The 16,749-nt window shown below is 43.3% G+C and overlaps 1 long non-coding RNA gene across 1 annotated transcript in view; it reads left to right on the top strand.

Moving 5' to 3' along the window:
• The first annotated feature begins 4,051 nt into the window (after positions 1 to 4,051).
• Positions 4,052 to 16,749, top strand: part of LOC132365191 (uncharacterized) — a 201,462-nt gene continuing 188,764 nt past the window's right edge. Inside the window, exon 1 of the long non-coding RNA XR_009503052.1 lies at positions 4,052 to 4,259. This is a non-coding gene — a long non-coding RNA (uncharacterized LOC132365191). The remainder of the gene's footprint in view (positions 4,260 to 16,749) is intronic.

Raw genomic sequence — 16,749 nt, 5'->3', positions numbered from 1 at the left:
AAAAGAAAGATGTAACCTTTCAATTGCCCCATATGCTTATCATTTTTTTTTTCTTTTTCTTTCTTTTTTTTTTTCTTTAGCTGACAGTGTAAATAGCACTAACCTTCTTTGCTCATGGGCCTGGCATTTAGATGTTTTTATTTGTTGATGGTGAAGTTTTCTCAGAACTTTTAAAGGGCTGGCAACAGAACTACATTCCCCAAATACCTTGCCCAGCCCTGAAAACCTTCCTGATGTTCCCTTTTAGAGGTCAAGTTGTAATCAGTGTCCTGGTCTCCTTGTGAATCAGTATTGGTGGAGTTGGTACCTGAGCATACTGCTTTCCAGGAAGCAGCTTGGGGAAGGCTCTGGTCCTTACAGAGCAGAACCAATTTATGATGGGCTGGGAGTAACTATATGTGGTCTGGCAAACTCAAAATGAAGGCACTGAGCTTGTGCCTTTGATTATTTGTGAACTAGATATGAAGTCAGCAGATTCCCAGCTCACATTTCTTTTTTTTTTCCAACTCAAAATACTAATTACAAATTAATCTTGTCCTCTCTAGGTACAGAGTTCTCGCTTGCTCCTAGCATCAAGTGTAGTTCTTAGAACTATGTGTTCATATTAGGAAAACAAAGTGTTGTTTTCATAAAATTTGCCACAGTTCATATCACTTTCTGGTTTTAGAATTCTTGAAAACAGAGTGGCAGTGGAAAGATCTATCTCATCTATGCCAGGCAAACCTGGTTCATGTTACTATAGGTTCATATTACTCAGGGTGCTGAGTTTTTTTTTTTTTTTTCCAGCTTTTTACCACCCTATTCACTATCAGTAATATGTACCCATTTAAACTGGTTAGATATAGAATGTAAGATTTTATAAGAGTAACTATACAGCAATCTCTTTTTTTTTTTTCAAATGATAATCACTAGTTTGGGGCAAGAAATAAGAAAAAAATGGTAATAACTTTCTATAGCATGCCACATTTGAGCCTTTTCCTCAAAGTTTATTGCAAGTATAACGGCATAATATACACAAAATATGAGCAGTGTTCCCCATTAATCTATGCAAGTCAGGTTCATTCCGGAGTGTCTCACCAAGCAAGAGGAAACACGATCAGCCCAAACCAGGGCCTATTTTTACCATGCAAGTTGAATTCTGGCATTAGTTCCTAACGTTTATTTCCACTTTAGAGCAAGGAGCAAAAACAGTATGAAGTTTCCAATTGATGCTATACTGGAGGTGGGTTTTTCAAGAATAAGAAACTGAATTTAGCTATCTAGTATGGAAATGACATTGCTTGTCAATGGTACTAGAGACTTCAATTGTCTGTCTCTTTTCCACAAAATTTTGACTGCCTCTGATATTGTGGGTCATCTTTGTAAGTATATGCAGAAGAATTCACGGGTTGTGAAACTTACACAGTGATATTTTCACCTACAGCATACACAAGAATCAACTATTAAGCGTGGATATAAACAGATGGGAATTATATCTATAAAAAGAAAAACAACAACAGACGTTCGAAGGCCAGCGACCTTAGCAAACTAAAAAAAAAAAAAAATTATGATTATTTTGCTTCTGTCTTTTGTGTAATAATCCCCGTTAAGCTACAGAAAACATAAGGACATAAAGAAGGTGAGAGAAGCTTACATCCTAACTCCTTTTTAATTTTTTTTTCTGTCTATCCGGGAAAATCCTAGCCTCTGGCAAAGAAAGCTGAAAACTGTGGAGGAAGGTAAAACCACGAAAAAGGATAGGGGTGGGTGAGTCTGCGTCAAGGGAGATTTTTGTCCTGGAGAATTTCTTGAAAATATATAAACACAGGCTTTGCAGGTGAGTTTGTGGCGGTGGGCTGGAACAGCAAGACTGCCCCACAGCCCCTCCACAGAAGGCCTGGCGGTCAGCGTTCGAGGGGCCCCTTGCGCCACCCTGCAGCCCTGCGGGGCGCTTTCGAAGTCGCTGCCGCGGGCTGGGACTGTGGCTGGGAGAGCAGTGCGCAAGCGCGGCCCTGGGCCCGCGGTTCCACGTGCTAATGAATATGCATGAAGCGCCCCCCCCGACCCCCCGCCCACACGGGCCGCGGGGAACAGCTCTGCGGCTCTGGCCCGCGAAAGCTGCCGGCCCGGCTGCCAAAACAGCGCGGCGAGGAAGCTGCACGTGTTTGTTTTGAAACCGCACTGGTTTAAGTGAGTTCACAAAGCCAGGCAGACAGTGTAGGCTCCAGCCATCGAGTGGGCCGGCAATCTCCCCCTCTTTAAGGGCCGCCCCAGTGGACTACGAGCCCTGCCCACTTAGGAGCTGTCCTCCTCCTGTCCCCTTCCAGGGAGCTGGCAGTTCTTCTAGCTCCTTGGAGAAGACGTCCCCTCCAGTCACCTGGCCCCCCTCCAGTCACAGACCCCACGCCTGCGGTGGGAGGGCAGGGCACTAAGGGTTTTCCTATCGCCCACCCTCTTTCTTTGCTCTGATCCAGCCTTGAGTGTCCCCTGTCTTTGTCTGTCTCTCTCTTTCTCCCCCTTTTCCTTTCTCTCTCCGGGTTCCTATTCCTGTCTCTGGCTGTCCCCCAGCCCCTACCCACTCATGCGGGGGGCTATCAGCCGCTTGCTTGAACGATTGCTCTAGGGTTTTCTCTCGACCCTTCCCAGATAATACTCGTCAGCTCGCGCAAGCTTAAGAGCTGGTATAGTCCTGTTGAGCTCAAACGTGCTTACATGGTGCAAACGTGACAACTGGTGGAGGAACTGCCCTGGCCACGAGACCTGGAAAGTGTAGGGTGTGGTGAGGGAAACCCAGAGTTCAGGCGCTGAGCTATTGCTTTCCCCTCCTGGTGACATTCCTGGGGTTCTGCACATTGCATAATATTTTGTGGTCAATGTACTGACATTTCCAGAGCAAGTGCCTAATATGTCTGGTGGAGTGACCAACACCTGTAAACAAAGGGGAGGGGTAGTGGAGAGTCCCTGGGGCACTCTATCCTCACACCACTGTCTATAGAGCTATGCTTTTGGGTGTCTTGGTCAAAATCGTAGATCCCATGACATCAGAAAATGGCTGCCAGACAGGTTCCAATCCTCCTTTGGATTTTACTTTCAGCTGGAGGGACAGACCCATTCCATGGGGCCCACGCCTCTCACTTCCCTCACTGCTAACAGGAGAGGGCTTTTGTCACTGCCCGGTTCGCGCTGCAGCTAATCCAGGGCCAGCTTCGTTCCTGCCGGTTCTGAGATCCGGGGGCCATAGCATCATTTCACCTGACAGCCACCATTCGCCACGTCTTCAGCTTTGAACCTGGAGGTGTGGCAGAGGGGTTTTGGAAACGTTCCTGCTAGGAAAAGTCCTGTCCTCCCACCCAGCATCCGAGTCTCGGAGCTCAATAACATAGGGGTGGCCCGAGAAGAGCTGCTGGGGACCTGGCCCAGGGAGGCCTGGCAGAAGCCAATCAGCCTGGGACTGGTCCCAGGGACTCGGTGGAAAGGGGGCTGGCTCACCAGAGTTCTCTTGTCCGAGGTCCCCGGAGGACAGAGCACCTGGCGTCTAGTTAGGGGCGAAGAGTCCTTCCATGCACCGAATCCCCGCCACAAGGGCCACCCCACAGGAAACCCATTTCCGAGTTGGGTCCTTTTATGTTTTAATATGTTGGGAGAAGGGGGCGATCTAGACTCTACGAACTCCACGCTAATTATGAAGACCTGGGTCGGGCTCGCTCTGAGCCGCTCTAACCCAGCGTGGGTTCCTGCGTTCTTGCCCAAAAGGCCAAGGCCCAAAGAACCCTTTGCATTTGGCAGAGGGCTAGAGGGAAAGGAGGGGCGGGGGCGGGAGCAGGCCGGGGTCTGCAAGCCGGCAGCCCGGCGCGGCGAACTTGGGGCTCCCGGGCTTGGCCGCCGCGTCTGTGGCGGCGACGCGGTTGCCCTCTCCGGGCCAGAGAGCGGGGACGCCCCTTCCCCGCCCCTGGCGCCCCCAGCGCCCCCGGGGTCGGCGCCAGAGTCCCTGAGGCCCGGAGGCTCTGACTTCAGGCGGCGAGGCGGGCTCTGGGGCCTCCCCGGGCCAGGCCGAGTTTGGTCTGCGGGGGCGATAGCGCGGGGCGGGGGGGGGGGGGGACGCGGGCCAGTGCCAAGGAACGAGGGACCCCAAACCGGACAGGCGTTTTCCTTCCCTCCCCCTTCCCCCCGCCCCAGCCGCGCCTCAGTCCCTGCCCAAACTGCCCGTCTCCGGTAGGACTGACTGTCTGCCCGGCCTCACTCTGCTGCCAACCTTGCCCGAAATCTAGACCCCAGACCCGGTAAGTCGCGTTCTTTCCCCCACCCCATCCCGCCACCTTCCCGGCGGACTCGGCCCGCGGCTGCGTGTGCGCGAGGGGCCCGAGGCGCGCGCCGAGAAGTTGGGCTGACGTGGAGAAGCCGCGCCAGCCCGGCCTCTGCGGCTGGTGTGTAGGAACGCCGAGCACCCCAAGGTAGTCAGAGATGTCGCGGGGCTCCCCAGTGAGGAGGGACCGAAGAGGGTCCAGCCTCGCTCTCCTGGATCCTCTTTGTCCCTGTGAACAGCCACTAAAGCTATCTTTTAAGAATAAGCTTTCTGCTGGTCTCTAGTGTGTGTGTGAGTGTGTGTGTGTGTGTGTGTGTGTGTGTGTTGGGGGAGGGGAGCGGGGGAGAAGTGCCCCTTCCCCTAAGCAGTTTCTAATCCCTAAGGTCCCCAACAAAGTTTACTTATGGTTTCCATTTGAATGCTGTGAAGTTAGTATTATTATTACTATTTTAAGTGAAGATTTCTAAGAGTCACAACTTCTCAAATATACGTGCCTCTTGAGGGCATTTCGACAATTACCTTGTCCACTAACTCCCCTCCTTTCCCACTGGAAAAAAATAAACTTAATTTTTCAGTAGTTGCCTTAGGACACGTCGTTTACAAATCACTAATGTGAGGGAAGAAAGGAAGAAAGAAAAACAAGCTTGGCATTTCTCGTTGGGAGTCCGCGTGCTCTATTACTGAAATGTGCAAGATGGATTTTTTTGGGGGGAGGGAGAGGCAGGGCGCTGGAAGAGTGCTTTTGAACCGCGCTGCCCTGTTGCACGGGGCTGACCTTTGGCTGACACGGCCACGGAGCAGGCCGTTCGTTAACGAGGATTTGATACATTAGACATTCGAGCTGGGCGTGTAAACCCACACTCTGAATCCAGATTTCGCTCAAATTAGTGTACGAGGAAATGATCTTTTTAAGTCCTGAGGCTTAACCAAGTGTCAGGAGAGCCGATTGCTGCCTGAAAAGGGCAGCGAAGGACACTGGGTAAAAGGCACATTCCTAGCTCCTTAAAAAACAAACAAAATAAAACCCCTAAATCTTCTTTGAATAATTCCTGAAATCCTCCAAGTCGCCACTTTTAAGTAATGCTTATAAATAAGGCTTATCATCTCGTTCTAGTGAATTCTGTTGTATTAAATCCTAACGCGAGGCAAAGTTGTGAAGACACTGTCACAGTTATGGATATATATATATATATATATACACACATACACACAATATATATTATACATGTATACATAATATATTCATGTATATAATTTTTTTCTCTTTTACTCTCTGGAGATGCTAGAATGTGACAATTTATATCCGCCAGGTTGTGGGGCACCTACGGAGGGGAGAGTCACAGATTTTAAAGCCGTTTAAAAGTTGACGCGTCTCGATTTAATTTGGTGCGACTCGTGTCCAGACTTCAGAGCCCAGAAAGGGAAGGCAGGCTGGTCACAGGGACCCCGGCCTGGGGCGCGGCGGCGGAACCTTCAGCTCCCCAGCAGGCTGGAGTTGGGGACTCGGCTGTGCAGTGGCAGTGGAATGGGAGGCCAATTGGAGGATGCGGCGACTCCCGCGGTATTTACTGGCTTGGGAAAGGTATCATTTTATTTAAGTTGGCAATAGAGCTCCAACTTAAAATTTTAAAAAAAGCACCCCCCAGAAAATGTTTTCCTTCTTTTTCTCCTAATGGCAGAACCCGCGAAGTGCTCTGAATTGTAGAGGGGGAGAATCGCTCCTGCCGGAGTTCCCAGCCACTCTTAGGGTGGAAGAGGGAAGACGAAGGGCAATCGTGTTCTTGCTCTGTGTCCCGCAGCCCTGCAACGGCGATTTCCTTCAGCTACTGTCCTGGGGGAGGATCGCAGCGACAGAGGCAGTTTTCTGCACCTGAGTGTTGGCTTCCGCTGCTGGGTTTTGCTGGCGCTGCACAGAGGCGGTTGCTGGGACCAGAATTTATTCCAGGCGAAAACGTACGCGAAGCAGTTTTCGGCCTCAAATCTTTGCTCGGGGAGTCTCTGCCTCCACTCCCCTCTGTCCTCTGGATGTGGATAAAAAGACGAAAAATTAAACGAGAAAGGCACTATCTATAATGAAAAAAAAAAAAAAAAAAGATAGTTTAAAAGCAAGGATTCTAGGGGAGAGAAGTGATTCTCCCAGACCTACGATGAAGAAATCCAGACAGGGCCCACGAGAGCTACAGGATTCGTTCCAGACCGAGTTCTGTAGACCTAGTCCCACTCACAGACTGACGGCTCGCCAAACTCGGGTCCCCGATCTTTAGGACAAGGGCAACTGGGCCGGTGGAACACTTTTCGGAACAGAGGCCCTGACCCCCTTTGGAGAAATCACACCTCTCCAGAATCTTGAGAACGCCCCTGGCTTGGGAGGGTTGCAAAAGCTGGTCTTAGGGTGAAGAGGCGAGTTGGGGGAAGAGGGAAATGTTGGGAGAGGAAGGAGAGAGGAAAAGTTGTGGCTGGTCGACTGCGAGATCGAGTTCATTTCCCCCCAGTGGCGGGTCCCAGCATCCTTCTTCCCCAGGTTTGGAGCACCAGCGAGCGGTGTTTGGGGGAGAAACTCCCCGGATCACCGACGTTCAAGTTGTGTCAAGTTTGAGGTAGAAAAGGCGGGTCGATTTCATTTTAAGGTCCACTTTTGGAGTCAGTGGAAACAATCTACCGTTGACTTTCATAAAGAGTGGAAGGGAGGAAGCGCCCGCCGCTTGAGGACTTGCCCGAGTTTCTTTGGCCCTCTGTCTAGACCGCCCACGAACGTCCAGCCCCGGGAGTCTCCCCCTGGCTTGGGGCCTCCACACGCGGTCTCGAGTCTGGGTGCCCGCGTGTGTCCGGAAGCAGCGGGCGCTGCGGTTTTGCCTGCGGCAGGACTTTTTTGGTGGGCACGGGGGCAGCCCCTTCGCCCCTTCTGGGGTTTCCTCCGGCCCTGCCCCGGGCTCCCTCCCCGCAGCCCCCGCTGCCCCCGCTGCCCGGGGCCCGGCCACCCGGGGGCTGCTCTGGACCTGACGAAGGCAGCGCGGTCGCTGACGTCAGGGGCTCCCGGTGGCCCGAGCCCCGGCCACGAGGCACCCGGCGCGAGCGTCATTAATTATCAGGCGCCAGATATTGTGAAGAAAGCTCAAGCTTTTCAGGCGGGAACTGATTTTGAGATTTATATGTATATATATATTTTGGTGTGGGGAGCGGGAAAAGAAGAGAAAAAAAAAGTGGAGTGGGAAACAGTGATTCGGTTTCTCAAAGCATAGTTAGTAACTTCGCACCCTCCAGCGTCCAGGTCCGCCCCCTGGGTGCACCCTTCCGTAGGTGTGGGCTCCTCATTTTGTACCTGGTTTGGGAGGTTCTTGGTGGACGCGCCAATATTTGTTCCTGCGAGACTCGCAGCGACAACTTCCCTGTAAATTCAAGCTCGAGGAGTTCAATCATCTCCAGCACCCAAGGGGATGAGATGGAGTTGGGCATTGCGTCCTAAACCTGGATCTAGGATGTTCATAGCACCCTTTCCATTTGGTTAGATCCTTAGCCAGAGATCTGATATTATTATTGTTGTTGTTGAGTAAAAAGAGGGGGGAAACCCCCACGTACACCGATAGGGCCAAGATAAATGAGCAGTGCGATTCGGTATCAGCAACGAAACCTTTCATTTGTAGCATCGAAAGCAGCTCTCCTTTTTTCTTTTGTTTTAAAAGGAATTAGACATATAGTATTTAGCTCAAAATAGAATTTTAAGCGGCAAAAACTTCTTCAAAATCACACCAGTTCTTGGTTCTAGCTCTAATACATTTTCAAAAACCCTTTCTCTGAGGATCACTGCCGAGTAAACACAGGGCACAGCAGGGTCATTGTGAGGCGAATTCTCTCTTGGGCTCTTCCCTGCAAAGGGAAAAAAAAAAAAAAAATCATGCAGTATGATAAATTCCACAGGTGATGGTGAAGTGATTTTCTGAAAAAAAGAAGAAAGTGAAATTAGAATTAAACTAAAAACCCACCCAAATTAAGACAATTTTTATGTAAGTGGAAATAATAATCCACAAATTCAAATGTCTTAAATATTATCTTATTTGCCATAAATAATTTCCTTGAAATTGGCTAGTTGAATTAGCCATTTGGAAGATCCTGAATATAAAAATAAAACTCATATATATCACTGCATATAGTCAGTAAATAGAGGCTCTCACAGATATAAAATTATCTTCATACATATGAATACAGAATGTATTTGATAGTACCCATGGAGTCAGAACACAAAGCCTCTCTAGTTATATCTATAGGAGGTTAGAAATATCCTGAAAAGTACTTTAAATGGCAGGTAATTTGTTTAGAGTTTCACAGACAGAAAAAGAATGGACTGAACTTTAATTTTTCTTTTGAAACTTTTAGAGCCCTGTAGGCAGCTTTTGATTCAGAACTGTGATGGTGACCATTTTATTCTGAAATCAGTAATTTATTTTTAACCAGTAATTATATGATAAACGTTTAGCAAGTATATACTGAGTTCTCAGAAGTGTACAGCAACTATTTTGTAAAATATGAGGAAAAATGGAGCTCATTCTTAAACAAAGTGTAAATATATTTGTAGTATTGAAATCTTTATGGAGAATTTTAAAAAGATTAAAAGGTCACATTAATAAATGTACAAAATTCCACAAACACGCACCAATAAAAATTTCCAGGAATTGTGTGTTGAAAGTATTTGAAAAGAGATACCCGCACACAAAAAGAAAAATAAAAAGGAACCTTAGGGTAAATAAAAACAAAGGTCCAGGGTCCAACCTTTTTTCTCTTTAATTATTATTATGTTTTTATGGCTTGTAATACCTAGACTTTTGTTTAAAATTCTAAAAGTGTGTGTTAACTGTAATAAAAGATATTTGAAGTTGAGGACAACAGTTAATCAGCATTCAACAACTTCAGTTTCTATTTTACGTGCTACTACTTTTATATACTATAAATATTTCCAGAGAGCTCTGCTCTTTTTTGGTACAGTAGGATGAAATTTATGGGTCTAAGATGTTTTCTGGATTATGTTTATTATACTCCGGCTGAGAAAAACCTTAAGATATTCATTAGATTAAAAAAGTCAGCTAATATTGTTATAGTTCCTGAATCAATAAATATTTACAGATTTAAGGCAATAATTGAATTGAAGTGCCAAATTTCAAGGTCATTATGTGTGTATGTATATCTTCACATAGTAATTTGTACAAGTTGGACAGTATCCTATGGGGTTTATGTGATTTTTGGTGCTGCCTCAGTCATAATTTCACTTGCTGACCTGGTAAAGTCAGTTGATATCCTTGGCTCTTAGCTTTTTCACTTGTGAAATCAGTGCCCTAGATAAGATGCTCACTAAATTTTTATATAGTTCTTAAAGCAGTGGTCTGTCTTACTCTTACTTATGGATTAACATTTTAAAAACTTTTAAAGGTAGAATTTTATTTGTGAAAAAAATTTAATCAGGGAAATCTACTTAACTGATTTGGATATAAATGCAATCGACTAGCAATTCCGATTGTAAAACCTCATCATTAAGGTTTTTTTTTGTGAGTCCTGTTTTAGAAATATGCATTCTATTAAACGGGGCAGGGCGGGGGGATACAGGAAACCTATCTTTCTCTCTTATCTTGAAAAGGAAATAACATACATTCCTAATGTTTTGTTTGTGTGAATTACAAAGAATATTTTCATAAACCTGGGGCAGAGGGTACTTAGGAGATGGAAACATTATTAAATTCAGTTGTTTAAGGGCATGCATTTGGGAATTGTGAACTTTCAGTCCTGGTCATATGCAAATATATGTTTGCTATATGTATTAATTCACTGAATTTACAAATCCAACTATGTAAAATAACAAAAATAAGAGGAAAACACAATTCTCCTGCACACTCTTATGGCTGGATCAGTGTGAAGAGCTAAATATATTGAGTATATTATTCAATCTACAGGTTTTGCAGCTGTAGCTTGTTACTTACCTATCAGCTGACTGCATTTGACTGGACCAATTAATTGATTAATTAATTAAAGCAACAAACTTTAAAGTATGGTCATTGTTATTGAGACTATGGCATTTCCAAAAAAAAAAAATTCCAAATGCTTTCTTCCCTCCAGGAATATAATAGGAGAGACACATAGAATTAAACAAAATGTAAGGTAAGATATGGTATTTGTCATAAGAGAGGCAGAAACAAAATTTGATTGGGCAATGTTTGACGTTTTGATCACTTGCTGATTTCCAAAATCAGAACAAAATTTCACATCACAAACTTTTCCTTCTCTTTCATACTCTCCTTTCCTCCATTCCCTCCCCTTACCTCCTCCCTTTTCTCTTCCCCTCTCCCTGGCTCTGAAACCTAAGGCAATATGACATTTTCAAAAGACCTTTCTTGGGGTGGTGGCAGTGGGTTTGTGAGCTTGCTGCCTGAATCCTCTCCAGGCTTTTGTCTTTTGGGGGCAGTTTTGTCCGAGTGCCCATCTGTAGCCAGCTAGCCTGGGCTCCCATAGCTGAGCTTAAGCTCTGTGAATGCTGGGTCTAAGGGCTGGTCAGAGCTTTTCAGCTACGAGGGTGTCCATTTTTATGGTTGAAGTGGGTCAGACCAAGCAGAGACCAAGTTCTGACAACTCCAGACAAATATTTGAAAAGAGGACACTCGTCACCAGGACATTCACACTTGCAGAATTGTGCAGGATTTCTCTCTCTTCTATTATTTGTTTGATCTAATACAGATTCCCTTGTCACTAACAAAAAGGCCTTTTTCTCCTTTTCACGATGGTTCATTTGTTCATTTTTATTGTTTTAAAAATATTTACTATAAAAATTTCAGCATACTGACTACTTTTTTTCATAAATTTTCTATCTGTTCTGAAATGTTAAGCAGTTGAGCCATGTTTTTCCTTTCCCTGAGGCTGACTTGATTCTCTGGCAGTATGTTCCAAGAAAATGTTATGTCCTCCTTATACTATTTCATAGTCACCCCATGAAACCAAGGAATAATTAATTTTCTCCAAAACGGGTTGCATTCAAGTGTTTTAGAAGCTCTAAGTAGGACTAACCTGTAGCTAATCAAAGATGTAGAAATAACTGGTCAGTTTATATGTTATTTCAGATTCCTCTTTTTTCTCCTTTGTTGCCATTCTTTGGGTCAGTTGGAAAGTGGCACAGCCCAGACCAGTCTGATTAGTACTTGCTGGCTGTTTGGATGAGTAGATTCAGGCAGGAGGGGTTGCAAAGTGTGTTTGAGGACTTGGTTTTGTCATTTTCATGTGATTCCTATCCTGTTTGTAAAATAAAGTCTTCATTCTGAACAATTTCTAGCATATACAAAAGTAGAGAGAATAATGTAATAAATCTCCATCACCCAACATCAATATTTATCAACTCATAGCCAATTTAATTTTGTCTATATTTCCATCCACTATTCTCCCCCAGGATTATTTTAAAGCACATTCTAGACATATTATTTAATATGTAAATATTTATTATTTAACTAATATATAGTTAATGTTTGCTACAAAGCCGAGTGGCTTTTTCAAAGCAACTAGTGTGTTTTTCTGAAACACTGCCTGGTTTGAGCTTTTAGGTTGCTGTTCTTGATCCTTTTAACGGTTTTGCTTCCAATACCAGAGCCTTTATTAGCCACTGGAATCAAGGAGCTCTGTAGTTCTCAAGAGAAAAAGAATAATTCAGTTGATTATCATCATAATCAATGAAGATGGAAGCTTCAAGTGGGAAATCTCACAATTCCCAGAGTCTAGTAGTCAAAGTGGAATCAGAATAATTTACTCAGAAGTTTCTGAGTTTGGGAAAATGTGATGACTATAAATTTCTTTTATAAAAAAATAATATGAACTTGTGCTGGTATGGAAAAACCATTGTACTTGAAAAACTATCACCTATGTGCATTGGATTTCAGCTTCAAACTACCCAAGGCAACCCCCCAATTATCGATACAATAATAAATATGAATTTGTGCACTGTGTTTTAAGTGTAATGTTTTCTTATCTCATTAAATTGTATGAAGCTGTATGCTGTGGTTAATTTTTAAAAAGAGAGTACTGATCCCTTAGAAATCTATGCCAAACTATTTATGGATGAAATAGTATGATGTCTAGAATTCGCTTCAAATAATCTTGGGTGGGGGGTGGTGAGTGAGTGTAGGAAGAATCAAGATTTTTATTGCTGGGTGATGGGTACTTGGGGGTTCATGATAATATTCTCACTACTTCTGTAAATAATTAAATTTTTTCTTAATAAAATAGTAAAAAAAAAAAAAAGACAAAAAAGCCAGGAAAATCCCACTAAAGTGTCTATCTATCCATTCATCTATCAGCAGAGAAGTCAAAAGTTAGAATGAAAATGTTTGGAATTTAAAATTAAAAAGGTGGAGGTTTATTTCCTTCACCTTGGACTACCTATGTGTATACTTGGAAAAGCCAATGAACCTCTTTTAATTTGGGTTTTCACATGTATAAAAATACTCCACCTGGTTTAAACAAATGCCAGTATTTTTCCAGATACCCCTATATGTTAGATATCAATTCCTAACACCTTGCAAGCAAAAATGTTGCTTAATAATTTAAACTTGCAGTTACTTGAATGTTTGCCATCTAATTGTTTTGAGATCTATGGAAAGATCTAGTTGTTACTTTCTGCTTGTAGTTGTTTTGTGCATTGATTATGATAGAACCTTTCTCAGTATGTGGGGAAAATAATGATTGCTATAGATTTTAAAATGAGATTATTGCTAGAACATAATGCTGGGCCATCCACTTTCCTGGTGGGAGATGTGGACTCTTGAAGTTCAGGGTTAACCCCTGCCTCATTGTTTCTTCCTTTATAGCATATCTGCCCTTCAGACTTCATTTCTGGGCCATTCCTACTGGAGGTAGAAAACATATCAGCCTCCTCAGCTTCAGTTCATTGTGGAACTTGGAGTTGAATCATGATTTTCAGTCTTGGGTTTTCAGAGCAGGTCTCTGTTTTTAGATTATGTTGCCCTTCCTCATTGTCTAGCCAGGTCTGCAATATTAGGGATGAGAACCAGTAAACCCTTCAAAGTGGCAAACCTACCTTCCTCCTAACCTGATCTTCCCATAGATTGGGACTCTACATGAGCTGGCTATGCCAGATTTTCCTGCCTGGGACTCAGATCTCCCCTAGGGTACAAAACAGCCCTAGACCTTACGCTGAGACTAGAACATTAGAAGCATTCTAGTCCTTTCCTTCCTGGGGCTAGATCCTGGTCCATACATCTCCAGTAGCTGTGGTTCTCCTGATAGCACTCAGAAATGGTGGCTTGGCTTTTCTTATCACTGTGCTATGCCTGCTGCAACAGACTTCTGGTACCAAACCATATCTGAACATGCCAAGCTTTGGAAGCCATGCAGTGAACTGACTGACCTTCCTTGGTCCAACCTTTGCCATCAAGTAAGCATTTCCCAGAGGGTTTGCCTCAGAATCATCTGGGGGATGTTTGTAAAAATTCATATTCCTGGACTTTACTCCAGATCTAATGAATCAGAATGTCTGGGTCAGGGTGTTCATCAGGAATGTGCATTTTATTTTATTTTTTATTTTTTTGGCTGTGCTGCATTGCTTGTGGGATCTTAGTTCCCCGACCAGGGATTGAAACCACGCCCTCTGCAGTGAAAGCACGGAGTCTTAACCACTGGACTGCCAGGGAATTCCCAGGAATGTGTATTTTAATTAAATGCAGTTTAAATATCACTAACTAAAGCCTTAGACTTTGCCCTTGGATTTGGGCTTTTCTCTGAACCCAAGTTTTCTTTTCTTTCTCTGGTTTCCATTGCTATGATTTTAAATTGCCTGATTCCTGTGCTTTCTAGTGTCTGGACTTTAGTAGAGATTCAGAAAAACAACAGCAACAATAATAAGAAGAACACTGGACTGGTTCTTAGCAAGCAAGGCTAGCTGTCTCAAACATACTACTTGTGTTACCACCAGTTCCCTTACTGAAATTCACTGTCTTCTTCTTGATCTAGCATTAGAGTATGAATAAGTGCATGATGCTAGTAATAATAACTCACATGAAAGTACTTTTCAGGAAGTTCAAAATCACTATATAAGTGCAATGTATTATTTAACAGTTAATGAACTCATAGTCTATTTGGGGGCACTGTACAACTTGCCCCCTGAACACAGTACAAAGGAAATGAAGGATATATTTTCTGCCGGAGGAAAACCTATAATGAAGATAACAGGCACACATAATATTACAGGAAAACAGTCGGAAAGCAACATACCTGATCAGTATCCCAAATATTCTCTTTAGTGATGCAAATCTGAGTTCCCTGGAAGATATTGGATAACCATGTGTTTATGTACCAACTGTTGTATCTGTTTATGTTATCTATGAATTTATGTAGTCATCTCTATCAAATGCCTACTATTCATTATATCTATATTTTTCTGTTTTTAAGTGAATGTGAGGTGCTTAGAATGTAAGCTCCATGCGGGCGAGCATTTTTCTCTGTTTTCTTTACTGATGTGTTTTTACTACACAAACTGTGTCAGCTACATAATGTACGTTCAATAAGTATTTGTTGTCTGACTGACTGTCCTAATGGTTGACTAAATGAAGTTAATCAGAAAATAGTTTCAAAAGGTGATGAGTGTAAGGGAGATCTCACAGGTGTCCATAGATACATAGGAAATGGTTGTGGGGGGGGACTGTGGGATTGTAAAATAGAATTGTCTTGGGGGGGGGGTGAATGTCTCCACATTTGACAGTTTTGGTCTGCCTCCTATGGGCCAAGTCAGTTACTGACGACTTGGGGTGGTTGTAATTGTGATTTTCTGGCTCTGAGGAGGAAACCCCCTGCCTTTAGATCTGAGACTGCTGAGTAGTGGAACTTAATTCTGTTTGGGGATGTAGGCATGGGGAGGTGCTTTTTGGAATTGGAAATTTTTTTTCCTTTAGGAATTTTGTCTGTTTGCCTACACAAATACTTTGGACGGTGGCACACATTTGCCAAGTTTGACTGGCTGTGGTTTCACTTGTAGCATTGTCTCCTTTGCAATTTCAGTTTCCAATCCATATGAGGAAAGAGAGGAAGATTTTCTCTTGGAAACTATTCGTGAGGTTGGTCAACATTGAACCAGCTACTGATCATACACCGCTTGTACCCAACCAGGATTCTAAATCCATCTGGAATATAATTCGGCAATCTTTTGATTTATATTATACGTGAAATTTTAATTGTTAAAAAAATTACTTGCACATATAGCAGTTTGTTGGTGGTATCCCAGTACTGAAGAACAGTGATACCATGTGTGGACATATATTTTAAAACCGCAGTTTTCAACCTTTCATTCACTCAACAAATATTTATTGCCTGCCTCCTAAGTGCCGGGTCCTCTTCTAGGTTCTGGAGACAAGGTGATCAACAAGTCAAAGTTCCTTGTGGAAATTACATTCTAGTGGGAAGACAGGTGATGATAATAAACACGGAAAGAACACATATAAAAGGGAACTTCAGATAGTCTTAAGTGCTCTGTTAAACCAACATAGGATAATGTGTTAGAGAAAGCCTTGAGGGGTGGAGAAGCTAGCGTAATCAGTGGCCTTTCTGAGGTGTCAGCGTTTGGGCTGAGACCCAAATGATGTGCAGGAATTAGCTATGAGAAGAATAAGGGGTAGGGGATTCTGGCTGAGGAAAAAGCATATAAAGGCCCTGGTCAGGAACTAGCTTGATGTGTTCATTAAAGCATTCATTTATCCTCTAAGCAAGTATTTGCTGAGTGCCTATTTTGTGCCAGGTACAACATACTCTAAAGTACTAGGGAAATGTTGATGAATAAAACAGGCATTTTGGGTTCCAGCTCTCATAGAACTATGTTCTAGTGGGGAAGAAAGACAAAACAAAAACAAACAAGAAAAGTATCAGATGATAATAAATGAATACTAAGTGAGAAGGAATAACGTGATAGGAACTTTTTGGTGGGGCCAGAGAATGCCTTTCTGAGTAAGTGACCTGTATATTAGGAAGGTGGCAATATGAAATTCACACTTGTGTCACATCCTCCCTTTGGATATTTCAAGTGATGGGTTGGTACATAGTAATACAGGCTGAGGATAATGTGTGACACCTGTAGATTTACCTGTAACCCCAGCACTTTCTCTTCCGCTGATGAATGCATATGGGAATGCAAGGAACTACAACTGTTTGAGTTTACAAAAAAGAGAAATATTTTGTAAATTTATGTACTTTATTAGTAGTAGTAAATTACGTACAGCTCTCCTCTCCAAGGGTTTGGGATATTTAGGTTCAAAATATCTGTTTTAATTGATGGGAATGTATGGCAGAATTAAGGAGCTTTTGCTAAATAAATATTAAAGAATAGCTTTAATAGTGATGAAACTTAAAATTAAATAATGAGGGTATGCAAATTAATGTGGATATGAGCAATCCTGCAAAGGCAAGAGTCAGCCTTGGTTTTAGCCTTCTTATACTTTTTT

This window comes from Balaenoptera ricei, chromosome 4 (genome assembly GCF_028023285.1).
Source record: "Balaenoptera ricei isolate mBalRic1 chromosome 4, mBalRic1.hap2, whole genome shotgun sequence".
Taxonomy (NCBI): Eukaryota; Metazoa; Chordata; class Mammalia; order Artiodactyla; family Balaenopteridae; genus Balaenoptera; species Balaenoptera ricei.
The sequence above is the reverse complement of the archived record's forward strand: the minus strand, read 5'-3'. Positions and strand labels throughout refer to the sequence as shown.